The sequence below is a fragment of the Panicum hallii genome, chromosome 2 (genome assembly GCF_002211085.1).
Source record: "Panicum hallii strain FIL2 chromosome 2, PHallii_v3.1, whole genome shotgun sequence".
Classification (NCBI taxonomy): domain Eukaryota; kingdom Viridiplantae; phylum Streptophyta; class Magnoliopsida; order Poales; family Poaceae; genus Panicum; species Panicum hallii.
This window is the reverse complement of record NC_038043.1, coordinates 35,017,406-35,041,198: the sequence shown is the minus strand read 5'-3', so window position 1 is coordinate 35,041,198 and position 23,793 is coordinate 35,017,406. Positions and strand designations below refer to the sequence as shown.

The 23,793-nt window shown below is 48.7% G+C and overlaps 1 pseudogene; it reads left to right on the top strand.

The window, feature by feature from the left end:
* Positions 1-1,186: 1,186 nt before the first annotated feature.
* The window catches only part of LOC112880971, a 42,237-nt pseudogene continuing 19,630 nt past the window's right edge, over positions 1,187-23,793 (top strand).

The following is a 23,793-nucleotide window of genomic DNA, read 5'->3' as shown; positions in this document are numbered from 1 at the left end:
CAAAATGCCATATGTCACAGTGCAGTTCCAATGTTGGGCCTATAGGTGCACTTGTGTATGTGTATAAATAGAGAGTGCCTATGAGGAATGAAGAAGCACCTAGTCCACACCAAAAAGTATTACAGCCAAAGAGAGGTAGTATACACATGAGAGTTCTTGTTCTTTAATCATCAAAAGGATGATCAAGACAAGAAGGAAGAGAGGAGATAAATCTTCCAAGATGCAATATGCCAACAAGTTGCATGGTAGGTTTGTTCGATATTGGTCACATAAGCGGATGAGCTTTGCAATGTACACATAAAGTTTTATTTTTTGTAGAATCATTATGTATTATTTCAACCTTATAAGCTTTAGCGATTTGTTTTATTGCTTATATTTGGTATTAAGGGCTAATTTTTAACACATTTGTTTTACCATGATGGTTCTTATTTCTAATGTTTGGCCATGCCAAAAAATACATGCATCATAAACGTTTATTTGGTTTTATAAATGAGATGTCCAGTGCATGTAAGTTTACTTTGCTTGTTATGCAATTTAATATTTTTTGGCATTATGATTGTCCTAGTTTAATCAAGCAAAACTATGTGTCAATATGTATGGTTTTTGATGAATCAAATTAACTTGCATATCATTCTTGCGGGCATAATTGTTAGAACATATGTCTACTGAATGTTTATATCATCAAAGGCATATTAGTCACCAAAATGACCTTGCACCAAAGGTCATTTAGTTGTGTATTTCAAGTGTTCACTTAATTTTGATACTAATTAGTGAAAGATGTGTTAGACAATTGAGTTGACTAGTTGTGAGCTAGGAGGTCACCCAAAGTTGAACCTTTACAATTAGTAATAAGAATGGGATAAGTTGGCATGCTTAATGAATTTTGTTAGTCTATCCAAAGATAGCATGCATCTTTTTTTGTGCATGTTTGATTATCCAATAATTGTAATTATTTTAGTATCTTTTCGCCAGACATGTATCTAAGGTTTATCTAAAGATGTATTTTGATATGCATGTACAATTTATTGTTTAAATCTTTCACTGTTTACTCAAAGTACTAATATGTGAACATATTTAAATATTTGCAGCCTTTATTAACCTAATGTGTAAAAGTTACGGTATCGTCAAGTTTAATGGGCTGAACTATAATGATTAGGCTGAACAAATCTGATTCCATCTAGGTGGTATGGACTTGGATTTAGCATTGGTTCTTGAAAAGCTCGCAGCCAATATAGATGAAAGTATTGATGAGGTTTGTACCTTTCGTGAAAAGTGGGAACAGTCTAACTGGCTATGCTTGAAATGGATGCGACTGATGATAGCTGAAAATGTTAAGACATTGGTGCCTGTAATGGAGTATGCAAAAGAATTCATGGAGAAGCTTAAAGAACTCTGTCACTTGGACAATACTGACAAGTCCGTTGTGGGGAGACTCATGTATGAGTTGTTGACCATGGAGTTTGATTGTTTGCTTCACATGCATGATCATGTGACGAGTAGATGAACCTTGCCGCAAAGATAAACTCCAAAGACCATGAACATGAATGAACCCTATTTTGTCCAGTTTATTATGAACTATATTCTTTCTGAATTTGGCTTGTTCAAGGTGAATTACAACAACACTAATGATAAGTGGAATATTGAAGAAGTCAAGGCTATATTGATTCAAGAGGATGGGTGATTAAAGAAAAATGAGGGTCACTCTGTTCATCTCATTGTGGATAATGGCGCTTGCAATAGCAAAGCAAAACTAAGGAAGAAGGATAAAAAGAGGGGAAAAGATCCACTTCTCGTAAGTAATGGGCAGATCCATAAGAATTTTAGATGCCATTTTTGTATGAAAACTGGCCATTTCAGGAAAGATTACCTAAAGAGAAAGAAATGAATTGAAATAAAGGTATAAATTATGTTTTTGTACGCTTAGAATCAAATCTTATTGAAGTTCCTAACAATAGTTGGTGGTTATATTCTGGTCTTGTACTACTCATATTTTGCATGTGATGGTGGGATTCTTTATGATTCAACCTATAAGTGCACTAAAAAATACTTGTACATGTGGAACCGAATGAAGACGAAGGGATTAAGACTTACGAATTAACCTCGAAACAGGCCTACACTTAGATTTGAAAGAGTGATTTTTATATTCCCGAGTGTGCTAGAAATCTTATGTATATGAGGAAATTGGATGTACTAATTTTTGGTTCATAGGTGCAGATGATGTATTTTCATTATATAAAATAAGTACTATTATTGTTTTGGTACTTTAACTGATAGTTCATACCACTTTAATCTTGATGATTGTTTTTCTAAATGCTTATTTTATGTTGGGCATATTGTTGGAAATAATAGTAGAGCACATAATGAGCTATCTACTTTTTTTCGCATAAGAGATTGGGTGACATATCCAAAGAAAGGGTTTTGAGGTTAGTAAAAGGCGAAATACTATCTGATTTTTTCGACTAGAACATATGTGTTCATTGCATTAAGGGCAAGCAAACCCCACACATATCAAAGCACCATGCTACAAGAGGTAGTGAACTATTATAGTTGATTCATATAGACATTTGAGACCCATTTGATGTTCCTTTTTGGGGGGTGGAAATTATTTCATTCTCTTTATTGGTGATTTCTCATATTATTGTTATCTATACTTGTTGCATAAAAATTCTCGAGCTGAGTGTCTCAGAGGTGTTTGTGAATGAGGTAGACAAGCAATTTGATAGAAAAATAAAGGTGGTGAAATATTATAGACGAGGTGATTTTTGAAGAAAATATGATGAAAATGAGCAATGTCCATACCCATTTGCAAAGTTTCTTGAAAACCGTAGAATTTGTGCACAATATACAATGCCGAACACCTTATGAACTATGGATTGGTAGGAAACCTAGCTTAAGGTACCTACATGTTTGGTGATGCCTTGAAGAATTGAGAATATATAGTCCATATGAAATGAAGCTCGATGGAAGGACCACTAGTGTGGTTTCTTCATCGGCTATCCTGATAAATCAAAGGGATATCGATTTTATTGTCCGAACCATAGTACGCAAATTGTTGAGATAGGAAATACCCGGTTCATTGAGTGAGATTATTGGGAGTGAGAATCCACGAAAGCTGGTTATTAATGAAGTTTAAATCAACACTCCAACAAGCACTGTTGTATCATAGATTAAAAACACTGCTGAAAAGATAATTCTAGAGAACTGGCTAATAACATGCAAGCCACTAGAGAGAGTGAAGTACCGGCAAAAAATGCAGTTAGACAATATATAAGGCAGAAAAGACTAGTAATTTCAGATGACTACTTGGTTTACTCACTCGAGCATGAATGTGATTTGAGTACGAAAATGACCCTATCTCATTTAAAAGCCATGGAATGTGATAATTCTAAAGGATGGTTTCTTTCCGTGAAAGAAGAATTGAAATTGATGGATGGCAACAAAGTTTGTGAATTAGTACAATTGCCTCTAGGTTCCAAACAAGTTGGGTGCAAATGGGTCTTCTAGACCAAACTGTTATCGCCATAATTTAGGCGGGCCAGAAAGGTGGGCCGTGGAGCAAGATGGGTTTGAAGGATAGTTATAATGGGCTTGTGAATCGGACCCTTTGCAGATGTTTTGGGTCAAGGTTGGCCGTATATCTAGATAGGTATGTTTGTTTAAATGGTTTAGATAGAGATACTTAAGATTTGTGTCGTGATTGGTTGGGATTGGTTAGGAAAGGCAAGTCTACGAACTATAAATATGTATCTTGGGTAAACAATAAAAAAGGAGGAATCATTCACCAACAACTCTCGGCGCATCGCCACCCCTGTTCTAGGGTTTCTTGGGTAAGCGCCGTGCGGCCCCGATCACGCCCTGCGTGATCGGGGCAGCATTGTTCTTACTTATTTACTTTTCGTGTTTCTCGTTCTAAAGCATTATTGATGACGAGTAACACTAGTTATCTTAGCGTTTAAAGAGTAGCATCGGCTCTTTCATACGTTAATTGTGCTTTGTTTGTTACCTGTAAACGTCCGGTTGCCCATGTACTCGATCTCGGGTATAAGGGCAGTGCCTTGCTTCATTCTTGTTTAGTAGATCCAATCTGTTATGGTTAGTCTTCGTCAATCGAGGGTTTAGTTTAATATCTGCATGATTAGGCCCTTCAAATGGATTGAATGTTCCGGCAGTATTCTGGGTACTTTATAACAGCTTGAAAAGGGATTGTTCCGGGAATCAGCTTTTCGTTGGTTTTTAGGCCTCTGTTTAGGTTGTTGTTTTGTTACCTTTAGCATCTGTTAGGCTCAGTTACATGTAGGATGTTCCGATTATGTAGTAAAAGTTTTAATCATCGTAGATTGGATTAGCTTAATGATTACAGAGCAAGATATATATTACCATCGGACATATTTGCTTTATTTATAGATCCGATCAGATACCCAACACAATCGGCTCTTTACAGCCGATACTAGGAATCATTCGATGAGCCAATCACCCCTCGGACTAATGTTTACACGTGTCTGTGCATGCAGGAAACTAACACATAACACCTTCCTGATCAGGTACAAGGTCAGGTGGCACGCCTAGCAACCCAGAAGTCAGGGCGTGTGCCGGATCTCGGGCCATTGACCGAGGGATCGGGGCCCACCAATAGTCCTGGGAGCCTCCCGGCTCCTCGTGTTGCCTGTCGCTACTCGCCGGTGGGTTTTGACCGACAACACATTCTGGCATGCCCGATGGGACCATCGGCGCCATCTTCATCATCTTCATCGACTTTATCATCTTCTTCGACTCCATCGACTGACGGGATGGCGAGGGATGAACCGATCACCTACGAGGAGCTGCCTGCTGAACATAAGCAGAGATATGATGAGATTAAGACCCAATTCGAAGCCAATCTGATCGGCTCTTTCGAGAGGACCCGCCACCATGGTGTTAGGTGGAAGGGGTTTTCACCCGAAGGCGCCCTTGACGGAGTAGATCTGTCCACCCCATCGGAGGACCGTACCAGAGCTCTACGACAAGAAATAAACTACGCGGTGGCCCATTCACTACACCGACACTCTGAGAGCTTGGTTAACGCTTTTGAGCATGTTGCCCTGCGTGTGGTCCAGGAAATTATGAAGCATCAATACTCTCCAACGGGACCTACCTTGGAAAGTCACAAGGGGGAATTGTCATTCCAAGCTAGGCCACCACTGCCTTATGCGCTCGTGGCTGCGGAGTCACATGGTTCTCCGGCCTACGTGGTTTACAAGGTGGGAGGTGATCCCGTGGATCACCAATTCTTCAGCGAGCCGCCCAAGGAGATCCCGCATGGATATATGTGTGCTTATATACCGGACAGTAGTAATCCGGTACATTCAGTACAGAGGGCAGCTGGAGGAGTCCCTGGAATGGATGCAGACAAACAAGCGTGGCTAGCAGCCTATGCCATCGGGCTGAGTCACGATAGTGCGCACTCGGCCCCAGGATCACAGACGGCGGAACAAATTAGTACCATTCTAAGAGATCAGTTTGGTATTCTACCAAAGAGGAGGGCAATCGGCTATACAAAGCCATATCCCAGTGATTATGACTTAATTCCCCTACCGCCTAAGTATCGGCTTCCTGAATTCACTAAATTTAGTGGACCAGAAGGTTCTAGTTTTATTGAACATGTGAGCCGATACTTGGCGCAATTAGGGATGATCTCGGTGTCTGATCCCTTGAGAGTAAGGTTTTTCTCGCAATCTCTCACAGGGCCAGCCTTTGGGTGGTAGACATCATTAGGCCCTGATTCGATTCGCACCTGGAAGCAGCTTGAGGAGCAATTCCATATTCAGTATCATTTGGAAGCTGCAGAAGCAGGAATTGCTGACTTGGCGCAAGTGCTACAGAAGCGCGAGGAAACCTTGGCGGAATATGTCCGATGCTTCAGAGAAGTGAAGAACCAATGTTACTCGACATGGATTTCAGAGAAGGAGGCAGTCGAGTTGGCATCTTTGGGATTGCTAAAGCCGATTAGGGATCTGGCTTTCCAGTTGGAGTTCACCTCTTTGGCGCATTTGGCACAGAAGCTAACAACACATGAGCAGCGCCACCCAGAGCTATATCAAGATAGGTTCAAGCGTCAAGTGGCATTGGTCGACACAGAAGAAGCTGAAGACTCTGGGGATGAGCAGGAGGTGGCAGTTGCAGAATGGACTCGGGGGGCAAACCCCATGCCCTGTAAATGGGTGAAATAGAAAGGGCCTGTGAAGGGCTTCGACTTCGACATAGGCAAAGTTGAACAGATATTCGATCTATTATTGAAAGAAAAACAGTTGAAGTTTTCTGAAGGTTATAAGCCTCCTACAACGCAGGAACTGAAGGGGAGATTATATTGTAAGTGGCATGACTCTTTCACCCACAACACAAGCGATTGCAAGGAACTCCGTCGGCAGATCCAATCGACTATCGAGCAGGGCCGATTGATCTTGGGCCAAACTGCTATGAAGGTCAATACCCAACCTTTCTCTTGTGTGAACATGGTAGAGGGTTGCGACTGGTCTTCGAGGTGACAATTGGATTTCGCGCTCGGCATCAATATGGCAAGGTTGCACCACACCGCCAAACGAAGAATAAAGAGGCTGATCCTAGCGATTGGCCCCAAAAAGATGAAAAAGGATATGTAACAGAGGAACAGGTGAGGCATGTCAGGAATCAGCGGCCAACTTCTTCAGATCTCCTCAGAAAGTATGAGTACCAGTATCAACAGCGTGTCCGACGTGAGACAGGAGAAGAGGAGTATGAGCGCCGTACTGAAAAGCGTTTGAAGAAACATGAAGACACGCGCGATCATTGGCATTGCCTATTCTTTAGGTATTGTTGGGATTCTAGCATGAGTCGATTGCCTACTACCAGAGACTGCCCAGAGTGCGGACCTGTGAAACCAGATGAAAAGGGGGTCTCGGTTTTTGTGACGCCCTGAAAATTTACCAAATTAAATTACGCGCTAAGATATTTTTGTTCAAAACCTTTTCGTCGTCAAAGCTCGTTCAACCCTAAACCCTGACCCTCTCCCGGATTCGCCGCCATTCTGACGCCCGACTCCAGCTGTTTGCCCGGCCCCCCCTGTTGCAATATCAGTGCCCTCTTTTCCTTCGTCGCCGTCCCATCCCGCACCGCTCGGCAGTCTGTCGACCACTCGCGACCGCCTTTCCGCGATCAGCGCCGACACGATTTCCCCCTTTTTCCTCCTCGCGCAGCGTGCGAATATAGCGCGCGCGTGGCCGACCAGCCGCGGTCGCCGCCGCAAATATCGTCGGCGCGCGTCACCCCTTTTTTTTCTTCTTTCTCCCTTTCCCTTTTTCCTTCCACCATTTCTTCTTCCCATTTTTCCTTTCTCCTCCTCTTTTCTATTTTCCTCCTATTTTCTTTTTCCTCTTCTTTTCCTTTTCCCTCCCTTTTCTTTCTTCCTTTTTTCCTTTTCCTTTCTTTCTTTCTTCTTTCCCCCTCCTCCCTTCTCTCTCTCCTTCCTTTCCCCCTTGCCGCGCACCCGAGCGCCGCCCTGGCCGTGCGCCTGCTCTGCCCACGCCGCGCGCGAATCCCTGCCCCGGTACGCCCCTAGGCACGCGCAACGCGTGACCGCGCGCCACGCCGTGCCCCTGGCCCGCGCCTCGCCGTGCCGTGCGTGCACGCGCGTGCCCTCCCCCGCGCGCAGCCGCGCCGCCCGTCGCCTGCCGCACCGCCCGCCGCTGTTTCCCCTGCCGCACCCCGCGCGCGCGCTCGCCACTGTGGCCGCACAGCCCCTCCCCCACGTGCGATGCCTTGGCGCCCTCGCCACACCACGACGGCCGTGAGCGGCCAAACGCCATTAATGGCGCCCGCCGAGCTCGGTGACCGGCCACCGCACGGCCCCCGCCTCTCCACCGCCTTGTGCGCCTATAAAAGGGGCCGAGGAGCACCCCCGGCGCCCCCACAACCTACAACGCCACCTAGCCCCTCGCCTCCCCAAGCCCCGGCATCGCCTCGCCGAGCCACCAAAGCCGCCGCCGCCACTCCCGTCGTCCGGCCTCCTCACGCCGCCCCGGCCCGAGGTGAGGCCGGGAATCAAACCCCCTCCTCTTCCCCTCCCTTTTTCCCCCATCCCGGGCCACCATCGAGCCCTGGGCCGCCGGGGACGGCCGGCGCAGGAGCTTACTTTCCCCCTCCTCTGTTTCCCGTGGGGAGAGGAGGAAGAAGGGGCATTTTGCCCAAAGCCCCCCCTTCCCTGTATTTCCTACAAACCCTGGAACGCATCGGAGTTATGGAACCACCAGAGTACGCCTACCGAGAATACACCTCCAAGGGCACCCTTCGGTGCGACATGATGGTCTTTGTGGGAAAAAGCACCCGCTACCCTGATGTGGACCCCTGGTTCATCTCCACCTCCGGCTTTCGCTTCCCTGACACCTATCGAAAGGCCGCCCGTAAAGCCCTACGATGACTGCGTGTGATCTACAAGCACCACCTTCAGCGGACTCCTATGGGATTTTTCCCACCCACTGAAGGAAGAGGACGCACTTGGATTGCCCAGATGAGAGGACTCGGAAAAGAAGAAGAAGACCTAGAAGATATGGTCTCCCACCTATCCATCTACCTTACCGGCTTGGATGAACTCTACCGTGAACAGGCGGCACAACTGAAGCAGCAAATCCATAGGGCAGAAAAGGCAACCCAGGAACTGGAAGAACAACAGATAAGAGCCGCACACGCCGAGTATTCCTTAGCCGCCCTCCAAGCCCAGATGCAGGAATACGAAACCCGCAGAGAAATAAGTGGATGGATAGAGGAAGAAGAGGAACCCGAGGAAACCCATTGGGATAAAGGTACTCAGACCGAAGATGAGGTGATGGATCGGTGCCTCCCAATAAAGAAGCGCCCTATCAGAATCGGGGAAGAATCCCCATGATAGGAGTAGCACTCCAAGCTAGGACCCTACCCTAATAACCACGTATCCATGGAAACTGTACCCCCCATGTTGCAATAATAAATGTTATCTACTCCCTTTTGTACCTGTGCAAGATTGTTTACCCTGTCCTTGTTTCAGATGGCTGAGGAAGGATGGACCCAGGGCAATTGCCAAGATGCACCTGGCTTTCCCAGCCTTTTGATCAACGCCCTGGAAAGCCTTGGCGTTACGGAACGCCCAAGGTACTACAGCAGAGAGTACGAATACCATGGTACCCTCCGCTGCAGGGTGATCCTGGTCATCACCAGGAGCAGCCGCTACCCCGACATCCAGCCATGGCGAGTGACTGCCACAAGGTTTAGGCACCAGGACACCTACCCCTTGACCGTCAGAAAAGCACTCCGTTATTTATGCCGGATTTTTGAAAGACACCTCGCCCCCACACCAGTGAGGTTCTTCCCGCCGGCCATCAGAACCCCAGTTTGGGAAGCACGCATGAGAAGTCTGGAACGATGTCGCCATGAAGAAGGCCCTCTGTATCAAGTGGCTACTTATCTAGCTGCCTTGGACCAACTCTTCGATGAGCAAGCCAACCTTCTGAGGGAGCAGACCCATCGAGCCGAGCAAGCAGAGCTCACAGTAAGACTGCAGCAGATCCGAGCAGCCCAAGCCGAGGCAAGAGCCGCAGCCGCGGTCAGCAGCGAAGCAGTCGCCCAAGAGAGCCTCAGGCAGGCCCAAGACCAGTGTATGCAGGAATGGACCCAAAGTGGAACACCAGTCCTGGCAATTGGAGAAGACCATGTCTTACTCGGGACACCTGTCATAGGGTGGGGACCACTCTTTGGAAATTCACGAGCCCCATCCGAGAATCCTGAAAGTTCTGCTACCGCCGCTGAAAGAGATGGTGCTGCGCAACCCTTGGCAAATGGAAATCCAGAGAACGGCGAGCAAGGATTACTCACACTCCCTGCCCCAGAAGAAGGCACGCCCCGCGAGTGAGATAACCGACGCCACCCTAGTGATGTGTCCCCAGCCGCTTTTGCTTAAGTCGTGCCCTTAGGCCTGACCCCGGACGAGTAGTACGAGATCTAGTCTTACCCCCAAGCTGTACCCCCTTGCAGTAATGAAGTTGCCCTTGCAGTAATGAAGTTGTTTGTGCTTGTTGTTTGTGATGTTGTGTGCTGGTTTGTTGTGTGCTGCTTGTTTTACTGGCAGGAGGTAGATTCTGCCTTATATACGAATTAAACAACTTAAACATCACATAATCATAACCCCACTCTACCCAATCAACAGATGGCTCCCCGGAGCGTCGCGAGGGCCTCCCGTAGACGGAACCCCGCAGCCGCTGGTGCCGAAGCGCAGCCTGTTGGAAAAAATCTTCCTCAGGGAGAACAGGAAGTAAGCCAGAACCAAGGAGAAAATCAAGGAGGAGAGCAACTACCACCACCCCCACCCCTCGGAGACCTGGCACAGATAATCCACAACCAGACCCTCATACTGGAAACACTGGCCAATGCCCTCGTTAACCGGCAACCACGAGGGCAGAACATGAATGACAAGCTGACAGCCTTTCTGAGGACCAAGCCGTCCACCTTTGCTGGATCCTGCAACCCTTTGGATGCAGACGACTGGTTACGAGTAATTCAGAGGAAACTCGAACCATTTGAATGCCAGGACCAAGACAAAGTCCTTCTGGCAGCCCACCAACTCACCGGAACAGCATTAGCCTGGTGGGAAAATTATTGTGCCGCAGCCGAGGATGCCTCTACCATCACTTGGGAGGAATTCGTGAAGGAGTTCCACCACTATCACATCCCTTAGGCCACCATGAAGTGCAAGGCGGATGAATTCTGCGCACTGCAGCAAGGAAGCATGACGGTGGAGGAGTACACCCACCGGTTCATAGAGTTGGCCCGATATGCACCGGAGGAAGTGAACGACGATGACAAGAAACAAGACATGTTCAAGAATGTGACATCCCGTCCCAACAAGGATGAATTTGAGCCCACTAGTGGCCCAAGTGTGAGTGGCTCACGTCTCCGTAAAAGATGTTTTGTGAGAAACTTGGTTTAGAGGGCCAGCACGGTGCTTAGTGCTTGGTTGGCCACTCTCCCTAAGGACCGGTTCATAGAGCGACAACCTGGAACAACCGCGCAACCACAAGACTGGAATGGGACGGTCTTGACTTACTAATTAGGTCGTGTTGGTTCGGGAGTAACTTACCTGCGTGGGCAAGAGGGGTGGTAAGCTTCAATGGTCCCTTCTCCTCCGGCTTGGTCTGTGCTGTGTGTCTTGTACCCCCGGAGGTGGGCCCCATCGTTGCTAATCCAGAATCCTTAGCGGTTACACCTTACCAACGTGATTCTTTGTAACGGTCTCGTAGTGTGCTTGCTAGCCATCTCACCTAAGGAAGTGTGATGAACAACTAGCGTAGCCCACGATTTGTGGGTAAAGTTGTGCAACCTCTCGAGAGTGTAAAACTGATATATCAGCTGTGCTCACAGTCATGAGCGGCCCAGATACTCCTTTTGATTAGTGGAGTTATCAACCTTTGATTAGGGAGATTTCCCCGGGTGGTTTTGGTTTGGTTGGTTTCTCAGTAGTTCTTAACTAATATTGATTAATTTCTTATGCAATATGGGTTTATGGTAATTCATCCACTTATAGTAAATAGTTTTAATAAAATTTGCCAAGATTAAAAGCTACTGCAGTTGAGTCAGCTAACCCTAGAGCCTCATACTCGTGTTATACTTGTTGAGTACAAGTTGTGTACTCACACTTGCCTCTTCCTCTCTTCTGTTCTCTTTGGGATATCTTCGACTGCTGCTCAGTACCAGGCGACGTGGAGGATTACATCAGCGGACTCGACGATTTCTAGGCGTTGTCTCCCAGTTGACGTCCCTGTGGCGCCCTACTCTTCATGTATTTATTTTTACGCTTCCGCATTCGTTGAACTGATTCTTGATTCAGTTGTAATAAAGATATTCATTTTATAATTTACACGCTTTTATTCGTGACATGTGTTGTGATATCTTGATAATCTGTTGTATATATGCGTGACTTGATCCTGGCGCATATATGATTGCTCGATTTATGTTCTTATAAATCGGGTGTGACAGATTGGTATCAGAGCCGTGTCGACTGTAGGACGAAGCCTAGATGAAACTGGTCGAGTTTAGGACTTCTTTTCTCTTGCCTTGCTTCCGCAAATCTTCTAACATCATTCCCTACTTCTGTTCCTTGAGTCTTACGTCCTTGATTTGCTATCTCTCTCTTGTCCTTTCTGAGAAATAGCTTGAGTTTTCCGTAGACGTTGGCCCGAGTGTCTAACCCTATAAGCTATAAGTTTAAGCTATCCCAATGAAAATACGCTAGAATGAGGGTGTTAGTCAAGTAGTGTGATAAACTCGACTAAGTTGTGAATATTGAATGTTTGTTATTGTGCCAATGTTTGATTTGGATTTTTGGTTGATTGCATAGTTAGAAGCAAGACTTGTTCATGCAAAACGACCTTAATACGAACCTGAATTAAATAATCAAAAGCTGAGTTAGAACGTTGGGGGTAAAACCATACATTCCTTTCTCTCTATTTTATCCTGTCAGAGTCTTCCTTCCCGAAGTTATACCATATCTATCTCTTATAAACTTCGCTATGCTGCAAACAGATGGTGAACACCAGGAGCACTGGCACCGGTTCTGGCCAGCAGGGGCAAAACAACCAGAGCACTGACCAGCCGCTGCCGATGCTTCCACCTCTGACTCCGGAGCAGTTCTTCCAGCTCCAGATGCAGATGATGGCCACCCTGAACAACACCATTCAAACGCTGCAGCAGATCCACGCTCAGCCGCCACCTCCTCCACCGCAGCAGCCCCGCGACCGGCGCGCGGACTTTCTGAGGGGTCACCCGCCGACGTTCGCTCATGCGGCTGATCCACTTCAGGCTGACGACTGGCTTCATCAGGTGGAGCGCCAGTTGGATGTTGCTCAGTGCGATGACAGGGAGCGAGTCCTGTACGCAGCAGGATAGCTGCGAGGCTCAGCCCTCGATTGGTGGGAGTCCTACCCAGCTCGGAACCGCGACATTCTCACTTGGGTCCAGTTCCGGGAGCGGTTCAGGCACCACCACATCCCTGCTGGAGTGATGAAGATGAAGCACAAGGAGTTCCTTGCGCTTAAGCAGGTAAAACCCGAGTAAAATCTTTCCGCAATTTCTTTTTGAGCTCAAACCCACCCTTGCTACAAGAAATGCTGAGTAAATTCCCATCTTCTTTCCGGTGATTATCATTTCAGGGAGCTATGACGGTGACTGAGTAACGTGACCGCTTCCTCCAGCTTGCTCGCTACGCCCCCGCTGAGGTCGTCCATGATGGCGATAAGCAGGAGCGCTTCCGGGAGGGACTGGATGACCACCTGGAGTATGCGCTCATGAACCACCGCTTCGACAACTTCAACCAGCTGGTTGATGCTGCCCTCAACACCGAGCGCAAGCGCCGGGAGATTGAGGATAAGAAGAGGAAGATGGCTCCTGTTGCGTCGGATAGCAACACTCAGCCTCGATACCAGCACCCGCAGCAGCAGCAGCAGCACCAGAGGCAGGTCCAGCAGTACCAGCAGCGCCAGCAGCAGTACCCGCCTCGTCCTCAGCAGCAGCAGCAGGCAGGACCGGGCCAGAGGCTTCCAGCGCCTCCGGCACGCTCTGCTCCACCGGCCCCACTGGCTCCGCGGCAGGGAGTGCCTACTCCTTCTGCCGGGCAGCAGGCTCCAGCATTCCCACGCGCGTGCTATCATTGCGGCGAGCCGGGGCACTACGCCAACGTCTGTCCCCGGAAGGCGCAGGCAGGACAGCAGGGGCGTGCAGTACCGCCCAAGGCCTCAGCTCAGGGCAGGGTGAACCACGTGACGGCTGAGTCAGCGGCCGAGACTCCCAACGTGGTTATTGGTACGTTCATGGTCAACACCCACCCTGCTACAGTGCTTTTCGATACTGGTGCTATGCATTCTTTCATCACCCAGTCTTTTGTTGAGCATCATGGCATTCCTACTAGCACATTAAAGAGGTGCATGTTAGTATCTTCACCAGGAGGGCAGTTGAGGTCTCATGTCTTCTGTCCCAGAGTCAGTGTGGCCATAAGGGGGGTAGATTTCAGTGCAAATCTTATGGTGCTAGACACCAAGGGTATTGATGTGATCCTCGGGATGGAGACTCTTGCTAAGTGGGGAGTCCGGATAGATTGTGCACAGAGGACGGTCCTTCTATCAGCACCGGATGGTCAGGAGGTTACTGTTGGTGCTACAGAGCCTTCTGGATTTCTTCATCAGATGGAGGCTAGACCCACGGATGGTATTCGCGTGGTGTCTGAATTCCCGGATGTCTTTCCGGATGATTTGCCAGGTATGCCGCCTGATCGCGACATTGAGTTTTCTATTGATCTCTTGCCTGGCACAGCTCCTATTGCTAAGCGGCCCTATTGTATGGCTCCTGTTGAGCATGAGGAAGTTAAGAAGACTATCGACGAGTTGCTAGCTAAGGGTTATATCCATCATAGTTTCTCTCCTTGGGCTTTTCCTGTATTGCTCGTAGAGAAGAAGGATGGCGCGAAGAGAATGTGCGTCGATTATCGGGATCTGAATGCAGTCACCATCAAGAACAAGCATCCATTGCCCCGTATTGAGGATCTCTTCGATCAGCTTCAGGGCGCTTGTGTATTCTCGAAGATTGATCTGCGTTCGGGTTATCATCAGCTGAAGATTCGTTCTGAGGATATTCCGAAGACGGCATTCACCTGCAAGTATGGGCTATATGAGTATACGGTCATGTCCTTTGGCTTGACCAATGCTCCGGCTTTTTTCATGCATCTGATGAACAAGGTTTTCATGGATTATCTAGACACCTTTGTGGTGATATTCATTGATGATATCCTGATATATTCCAAGTCAGAAGCAGAGCATGAGAAGCATCTGAGGCTTGTGCTGCAGAGGCTCAGGGAGTACAAGCTGTATGCCAAGCTCAGCAAGTGCGAATTTTGGATTGACGAGGTTCCTTTCCTCGGTCATGTCATCTCCAAGGGAGGTATTGCTGTGGACCCCGGGAAGGTGAAGGATGTGCTTGACTGGGTGGTACCACAGACAGTGAAGGAAGTCCGCTCTTTTCTGGGCTTAGCAGGTTATTATCGGAGGTTCATTGAGAATTTCTCCAAGATTGCGAAGCCTTTGACTTCCTTGCTGGAGAAGGGTGTGGATTTCTCTTGGACTGATGAGCGTCAGAAGGCCTTCGAGGAGCTGAAGAAGAGGTTAACTACAGCGCCAGTCCTTACTCTGCCAGACCAAAGCAAGAGGTTCACAGTGTATTGTGATGCTTCGAGGGATGGTCTTGGTTGTGTCCTGATGCAGGAAGGCAGAGTTATCGCTTATGCCTCGCGGCAGTTGCGCCGGCACGAGCTGAATTATCCCACTCATGATCTGGAGTTAGCCGCAGTTGTGCATGCTCTGAAGATATGGAGGCATTACTTGTTTGGGCAGAGGTGTGATATTTACACCGATCACAAGAGCCTCAAGTACATTTTCACGCAGAGTGAGCTGAACATGCGGCAGAGAAGATGGCTAGAATTGGTCAAGGATTATGACCTGGAGATTCACTACCATCCGGGCAAGGCTAATGTTGTAGCAGATGCTCTGAGCAGGAAGAGCTATGTTAACATGGCCGTGGCTTTTCAGATGCCTCAAGAGTTATGTGAGGAGTTTGAGCAGTTGAGTCTGGGTTTCTTGCATCGCACCTCGGGTACATCATTCGAGGCAGAACCCACTCTAGAGGTGGAGATCAGGCAGCATCAGAAAGATGATAAGAAGCTACAGGAGATCCGCGAGTTGCTCAAGGTTGGCAAGGCACCTCATTTCAGAGAGGATGATCAGGGTAACTTGTGGTACAAGGGTCGGATATGTGTGCCGGATGTAGCAGGTCTCAGGAAGCTGATCTTGAGTGAGGCTCATGATACAGCGTATTCCATCCATCCAGGTAACACGAAGATGTATTACGACCTGAAGGAGCGATTCTGGTGGTACGGGATGAAGCGTTCCGTTACGGAGTACGTGGCTATCTGTGACACTTGTCAGCGTGTCAAGGCAGAGCATCAGAGGCCAGCAGGGTTATTGCAGCCGTTGAAGATTCCAGAGTGGAAATGGGAGGAAATCACTATGGACTTCATCGTTGAATTGCCTCGTACTCAGAAAGGGTACAACTCCATATGGGTAGTAGTGGACCGGTTGACGAAGGTTGCCCACTTCATCCCGGTGAACACTACTTACTCCGGTGCTAGACTCGCAGAGTTGTACATCTCCAGGATTGTTTGTCTGCATGGTGTTCCGAAGAAGATCATATCTGATCTAGGATCTCAGTTCACTTCGCGGTTCTGGGAGCAGTTGCATGATTCGTTGGATACGAAGCTGCGCTTCAGTACCGCTTATCATCCTCAGACAGATGGGTAGACAGAAAGGACCAACCAAGTGTTGGAGGATATGCTTCGAGCCTGCGCCATTCAGTATGGTACCAGCTCGGATAAATGCCTGCCGTATGCAGAGTTTTCGTATAACAATAGTTATCAGGCCAGTCTGAAGAAATCTCCTTTCGAGGCTTTGTATGGCCGGAAATGCAGGACTCCGCTGTATTGGGATCAGATTGGCGAGAGGCAGGTGTTTGGTCCGGATATTGTGGAAGAGGCAGAACAGTTGGTGCAGCAGGTGCGCGAGAATCTGAGGGTCGCACAGACTTGTCAGAAGAGCTACGCGGATGTTCGTCGACGAGATCTGACCTTTGCAGTGGGTGATCATGTGTACCTGAAGGTCTCGCCGATGAGAGGAATCCGCAGGTTTAACGTGAGAGGGAAGCTAGCCCCTCGATACATTGGTCCGTTTAAGGTGTTGGAACGGAAAGGTGAGGTGGCATATCGTTTGGAGTTGCCTCCCAACCTCTCGGGAGTGCATGATGTGTTCCACGTGTCTCAGCTGAAGAAGTGCTTGAGGGTGCCAGAAGAGCAAGCACCGATAGAAGGGTTAGATGTGCAGGAGGATCTGACCTACATCGAGCATCCGGTGAAGATTCTGGAGATGTCTGAGTGAGTTACCAGAAACAAGAAGATCAAGATGTGCCGTGTTCAGTGGAGTCATCACACGGAGGAAGAGGCTACCTGGGAGCGAGAAGAGGAGCTAAGGAAGACATATCCCGATCTCTTTGCTAGCTAGCCTATCCGAATCTCGGGACGAGATTCCTGTAAGGGGGGTAGGTTTGTAACACCCTAAGGTAATCTCCTTAAATTTTAATGAATTCAATTGGGCTTAAATAAAATTTCTAGAGTTTTTCTTGGATTATCTTGCATTTAAAGTAATTTTATAACGCAAGTAATTAAAATTTATGATAGGATCAACTTGTTGTGCATTCATGCTGGAGCATTGGTTTTATTTGTGTGGAGTGTATAGAGTTTGAATTCAAATTTACTTGAATTCAACTAGATTTGTTTGAATGGTTAGAGTATAGAAAAAGAAAAGGAAAGGAGAAGGAATAAAAGAAGGCAGCCCAAACCTCCTCCTTGGCCCGGCCCAGCTCTCCCTCCCCCTCTCCCCTCTTCCTTTCACGTGGGCCGCGCCCCGGCCCAGTTCTCCCTAGCCCCACGCCTCTCTCTTCTCTCTCTTTCCCTCCGCGGCCCAGCCCGAGCCAGCTCTCCCCCCTTCCTCTCTTTGGCAGTGCGGTCCCACCGGTCAGCGCCCTTCTTCCCCCTCTCCACCTTCTTCCCCGGCGCGCAACGTCCCCCGAGATCTCTGGCGACCTTCTTCCCCCGGGCCCGCATGCCAATGGGACCCCGCCGCCCTACAAAAGGGGTTTCCCCCGTCCCTTGGAACCCTAACCCTAAGCTTCGCAGGACCCGAGGCACCCTAGCGCTACCCCTGCTCTGCTCCGCCGCGTTCCCCCTCTCTGCGCCACTGTGGGCACGCCGTTTTACCGCACCCCGGCCCGCTCGAGCCCCCGCATCAGCTTCGCCTCACCACCTAGGAACTCCAGCGCCCTTCACCCTCGACTCCGGTCTGCTATTGTGCCCGAATTTCTCCCGAAGGTCGTCGCAGGTGAGCACGGCCGCCGCCGCAATTGCTTGCCGCTGGAGGACCGCGGGCCCCCTTAACACTTTGGTCGCCTCCGCAGGAGCTTCTCGGATCGATCCCCGCAATCCAGAGGGCCCGGCCACCTCGGCATCACCCTCCTCCACGAGAGCCCGATCTCCTCCGCCGCAGGACCTCGTCGCCGGCCATCCTCCGCTGTAGCACCGGCCACCACAAGCCCCTGGTGAGCACCACACCCCCTCCCCGCAGCTTATGCACTAGATGTCGAAGCCCGGGACCCTTCCTAGCCCCTGGAACGCCGCTCGCCGGCGATGTCCGCCACCCCGAGCCGCCCTCGCCGTCGATACGCCCTAACCGAGCCCAAGTCCACCCCCGCGTGTGCCCAGCTGGGTTCCCCGTGTTGTGCTGAGTCTCTTGGGCTTGATCTTGTCGTGAATTGTCCCCAGGAACGCATAATCGCGTGTCTCCGGCGAGTCGCCGCCGCGGGAAGGGAGCTCTGGTGACCTCCTCCGCCGCCCGTGCGCCCAGTAGTCCCGAGCCGTAGGATCCAAGGCGAACGGACAGGATTAGACCAAGACTGAGGTAGATCTGAGCCGTGCGATCGAGATCCGGTGGTTCGGGTCAAGCGATACCGGTTCGGTGTGAGATGGAGTCAGAGCCGTCCGATTCAAGATCTGCGATCTGGATTAGATTCGTTTAAGTATAGGTCCGGACCGTTCGATTTAGATCGGATGGCCGTGGTGAGTGCGTACCCCTTCGTGTAATAGATCTAATCCACGCCGTTAGATCCGGATCCAAGGGCCCAGAACAGAAGATACCGGTTCAGACAGTTGGTTTTGCTAAAAAGTCCCTGCCCTTTCAGGAATCAACCCGCGGTCCACCCTTAGTTCAAAAGAAATTGCAGTCAAGTCCTGTTTTACCCGTTTAGACCCCTGAGCTTTCCAGTTTTTGAACCCGCCGTCCAAGCCCTGGGTTTTCACGTGCTAGCCCCTGTGTCTACCCTTTATTTGCGTTTAGACCCTCAGTTTTTGCGCAGAACCCCTTAGAACCTCCAGTTTTCTTACAAATAGGTCCCTGGATCTTGTTTCAAGCGTAGTTTTCGCGTCTTAGCTCCGTTTTAGGTGTTCTTTATGTCCACACGATCATTGTAACGCGTAGAATAGTTCTAGGCCAGTTTTGTTTGCTGTTTTATTGTATTGGTGTACTGTTTTCTTATAGTTTGCTATTTCCTATGCATGTGTGTATGTGTGGACCATGCTTGATGATCGTGAGTAGACGCGGAGCCTTTGGACCAGTACCAGGAGCCACCATCTTCTGAAGCTTTTGAGCAGTAGCAGGAGAACTTTGAGGAAGGCAAGTATAACATGAACATCCTACCACTTTTAAATACAGATTTCACACTGCATTTTAATACTGTATGCCTATAAGGACTTTCCTAGCCACTTTATGTCCTATATATATATATATCCTTTGGGTTGCATTATGGTTAGTTGTGCTAGGTTGCTGCGCTATAACAAACTTGGTCCTTTTTAATTAAATTTGATTAATGGTCTTATGCAACTTAATCCTGAGCGTGGCCCTCTGTGCTGTGTGCTTGAGTGGCTCACGTCTCCGTAAAAGATGTTTTGTTAGAAACTTGGTTTAGAGGGCCAGCATGGTGCTTAGTGCTTGGTTGGCCACTCTCCCTAAGGACCGGTTCATAGAGCGACAACCTGGGACAACGCGCAACCACAAGACTGGAATGGGATGGTCTTGACTTACTAATTAGGTCGTGTTGGTTCGGGAGTAACTTACCTGCATGGGCAAGAGGGGTGGTAAGCTTCAATGGTCCCTGCTCCTCTGGCTTGGTCTGTGCTGTGTGTCTTGTACCCCCGGAGGTGGGCCCCATCGTTGCTAATCCAGAATCCTTAGCGGTTAGACCTTACCAACGTGATTCTTTGTAACGGTCTCGTAGTGTGTTTGCTAGCCATCTCACCTAAGGAAGTGTGATGAACAACTAGCGAAGCCCACGACTTGTGGGTAAAGTTGTGCAACCTCTCGAGAGTGTAAAACTGATATATCAGCTGTGCTCACAGTCATGAGCGGCCCAGATACTCCTTTTGATTAGTGGGGTTATCAACCTTTGATTAGGGAGATTTCCCCGGGTGGTTTTGGTTTGGTTGGTTTCTCAGTAGTTCTTAACTAATATTGATTAATTTCTTATGCAATATGAGTTTATGGTAATTCATCCACTTATAGTAAATAGTTTTAATAAAATTTGCCAAGATTAAAAGCTACTGCAGTTGAGTCAGCTAACCCTAGAGCCTCATACTCGTGTTATACTTGTTGAGTACAAGTTGTGTACTCACACTTGCCTCTTCCTCTCTTCTGTTCTCTTTGGGATATCTTCGACTGCTGCTCAGTACCAGGCGACGTGGAGGATTACATCAGCGGACTCGACGATTTCTAGGCGTTGTCTCCCAGTTGACGTCCCTGTGGCGCCCTACTCTTCATGTATTTATTTTTACGCTTCCACATTCCTTGAACTGATTCTTGATTCAGTTGTAATAAAGATATTCATTTTATAATTTACACGCTTTTATTCGTGACATGTGTTGTGATATCTTGATAATCTGTTGTATATATGCGTGACTTGATCCTGGCGCATATATGATTGCTCGATTTATGTTCTTATAAATCGGGTGTGACAAAGAAGGGACTAAACCCAGAACTCCGGACCTTGCTTACCCCTCAGATCTATCCGGACTTCAATACCCTGATGAACAAGGCTATCCTTACATAAAGGGCCAAAACCGAAGAGAGGAAGGATAACAAACGCAAATTCCTGGAAAGTAAGTGTCGGGTTTTATCCGGCTGCCCACCGAGGGGTATCCCCAAGGTGGTAGGTTTTGGGTTGGGATGCGCCGAGATCAGGAACTCGAAGGTACAGACAACACAAGATTTAGACAGGTTCAGGCCGCAATATGCGTAATGCCCTACGTCCTGTATGATGGTTTGTATTGACTTAGTGTTGATCTGGTGATCTTGTTTTTGAGGGGGTCCCTGCCCGCCCTTATATATCCGGGAGGACAGGGTTACATGAATCCTAGCCTGATACTAGCTTAGGAATCGTACTCAAGTACAACTCGAGTTGTTTCCTTCTATATCGACTAGTTCTACTCCGCATGCGGGTAGAATACAACATAAACAAGGTACAGGACACGTCCTATCCCCTAGCCCAATACGGACTCTTTGATGTACACAGCCCCGTGGCCCCCGAGCTCTTCGTAGCTGAGTACTGCAGGCTCTTCGAGTACTTCTGAGGCAATCTTCGACTTCTTTCAAAGCTCCGTCTTGAAATTTTCTTTCGAGTACTCTTCTGACTGTATCGAAGCTATGAGGTGCTCCTACCCCGAATTCTTTCTTTTATATAGGGTGCGATGAATAATCGCACTCCATATGGAGTAGCCCCGAGCCTTAGGTTGAATCAAAGAATCAAGCTGAGGGTCAAACTAGCCTTGAATCTTTCCGTCTTATCCTTCGAGTACTTTCGAAAATAAGTAGTCGATGCCACGTGTCTTACAGCCCCCGAGCCTTGAGTCCAAATCTTTTGGAAAAAAGGATCCCAAAGATCGTGGCAAAAAAGAGTTCCTTTTGAAAAATAAAGTCTAAGAGGAGGCAATTAGCAAAAAATTAGACTCGAAACTCGAAAAACCTCTTTTTTCGGGACAACCAACCCAGAAAAAATGGTGAATCGAGTAACGGTCCCAAAAATCTGCCAAAAAACCGCCTGTATCCAATTAATCCCATTGCGCGACGCTTCATCTTACACACAGTAAACCACTGCCTGATCGCTGGTTATTTAACCCCGCGGTCAGTTAGGGTTTTTCCTGTGCCTTCAGATCTGACGCCGCCACCAGAGAAAAACAAAACCCCAATTAGAGTCTGACCTGCCCGAGCCCTTCCGCCGCCCAGCATAGTCGAAGATCTTCGAGGCCACTGCCACAGCCCCCGAGCGCTTGTGAAAACAACTCGTGGTTGTAAGGATTCGAAATGGCTCCGAAGAAAAACAACCAGAAGGACTTGAAAGAGGCGCAAGCAGCAACCGGAGAATGGGCAATTAGTAAGTGTTCTCGCCATAATTTAGCAAATTTGGTATTGGGGGGTCTGCTTCAGGAAAGGGATCTCATCAATTGCCGCCTTCCTCTTCGCGATCCGTTTCCCATGGAAAATGTTGATGAGATTGTTTCTTTCTGCTCTTTCTCTGAACGGGGATTCGCCCTCCCGACTTGCTCCTTCTTCCGTGGTCTTCTCTACTACTATGGGATTGAGCTGCAACACCTCAACCCCAATTCGATCTGTCATATCTCCATTTTCATCCATTTCTGTGAAGCTTTCCTCGGAATTGAACCACATTGGGCTCTTTTCCGCTATCTTTTCCGCGTGAAGCCCCAGCCCACCTCAAAAAATCCTTCTGCAATAGGGGGCGCTGGAATCCAGCTTAGGCAACACGCTAGTGACAAATATATGTCATACAAATTTCCGTCAAATGTCCCCGGGTGGAAACAACACTGCTTCTACATTGCGAACCATGCCCCCCAACTCCCTGTGCGGTCCGGCAGGCCCCTTGTTCAGCGTGGCGAATGGACATTGGAGCCAAATGAAGCCGAGATGGACCAAGTCAAAGAACTGCTCGAGTTGATTGCCGCGCACAAAGAGACGGGGGTAACCGGGGCATCAGTGATGCTATCATTTTTCAAACGCCGAGTCCAACCCATTCAGCAGCGCCATTCTTTAGGATTCGAGTACTTGGGTACTGAAGACCCATCCCGTATGTGCGGAGAAGAGCTTGGGGATGATGCTGCACTTGTGTGCGTCAGGCGAATTCTACTAGATGTGGATGCTGTCCCGTATGTTCCAGCAGGGTTTACAGCCCAGAATCGACCACCAGCAGTAAGTGTTCGACTTCTCGACTTCTTCCCTTCATCTGAAGAGTTAATATTAGCTGATTGTCTTAACACAGGATTCATCAGCATTATATCAGAGTTACCCACCACACCCCGATCTGCCCCGTCCTTACCATACGCTGCCCAGCGCCGTCGCCAAAGCACAGAAAGAACAAATTGCTGGCAGCGAATCAGCCACGGGCAGCCAGGCGGCTGGGGAGAGGGTGCAAGCCGACGACTCCTCCGGATCATCCGTGGACTGGTCTGACGACGCACCTCTAGTCCCCCGGCGACGTCGGGATATGCGGAAACGCAAAGCCAGCACCACTGACCTCGCCGGGTAAGTGTTTGTCGAATTATACAAACTGTCGAGTTGCTTCGCTGAACGCCGATGACAATCCTGTCTTGCAGCCCCTCGTCTTCCTTGCCCGGCTCCCAGCGCCAAAAGGTAGGCGAAGTGCCCCCCACCAGAAAAGATGCACCAGAAGCCGGGCCCATAGAGGTCGATAGGGCCGATCCGTCACCTTCTGTCGCAGACGATGTAACTATCGCCGTGGCAGGCACAATGTCGGGGCAGCTCACGCCCTCGACTGAAACAGCGCCGCCGCCGGCAATAGGTGCCACGGACGTCGCCGTGCCAGAGCTGCCAGCCCCCTCATCCTGTACGCCAACTCCTCCAGCCACAAGTACCGTGATAAAGAAACCGTTGAAGCTGGTGTGGAGGAAACCGACAATGATCCGATCCCAGAAGTGAGTAATGCCCTGGACCTTGCCCTTAGCCATGTGTAAAAATCACAGTAAAAATGTTGTGCTGTTGTCTTGAGCAGATCAATAGCTGCGGTGACGCCCGAACTCGAGTTGGCTCCACC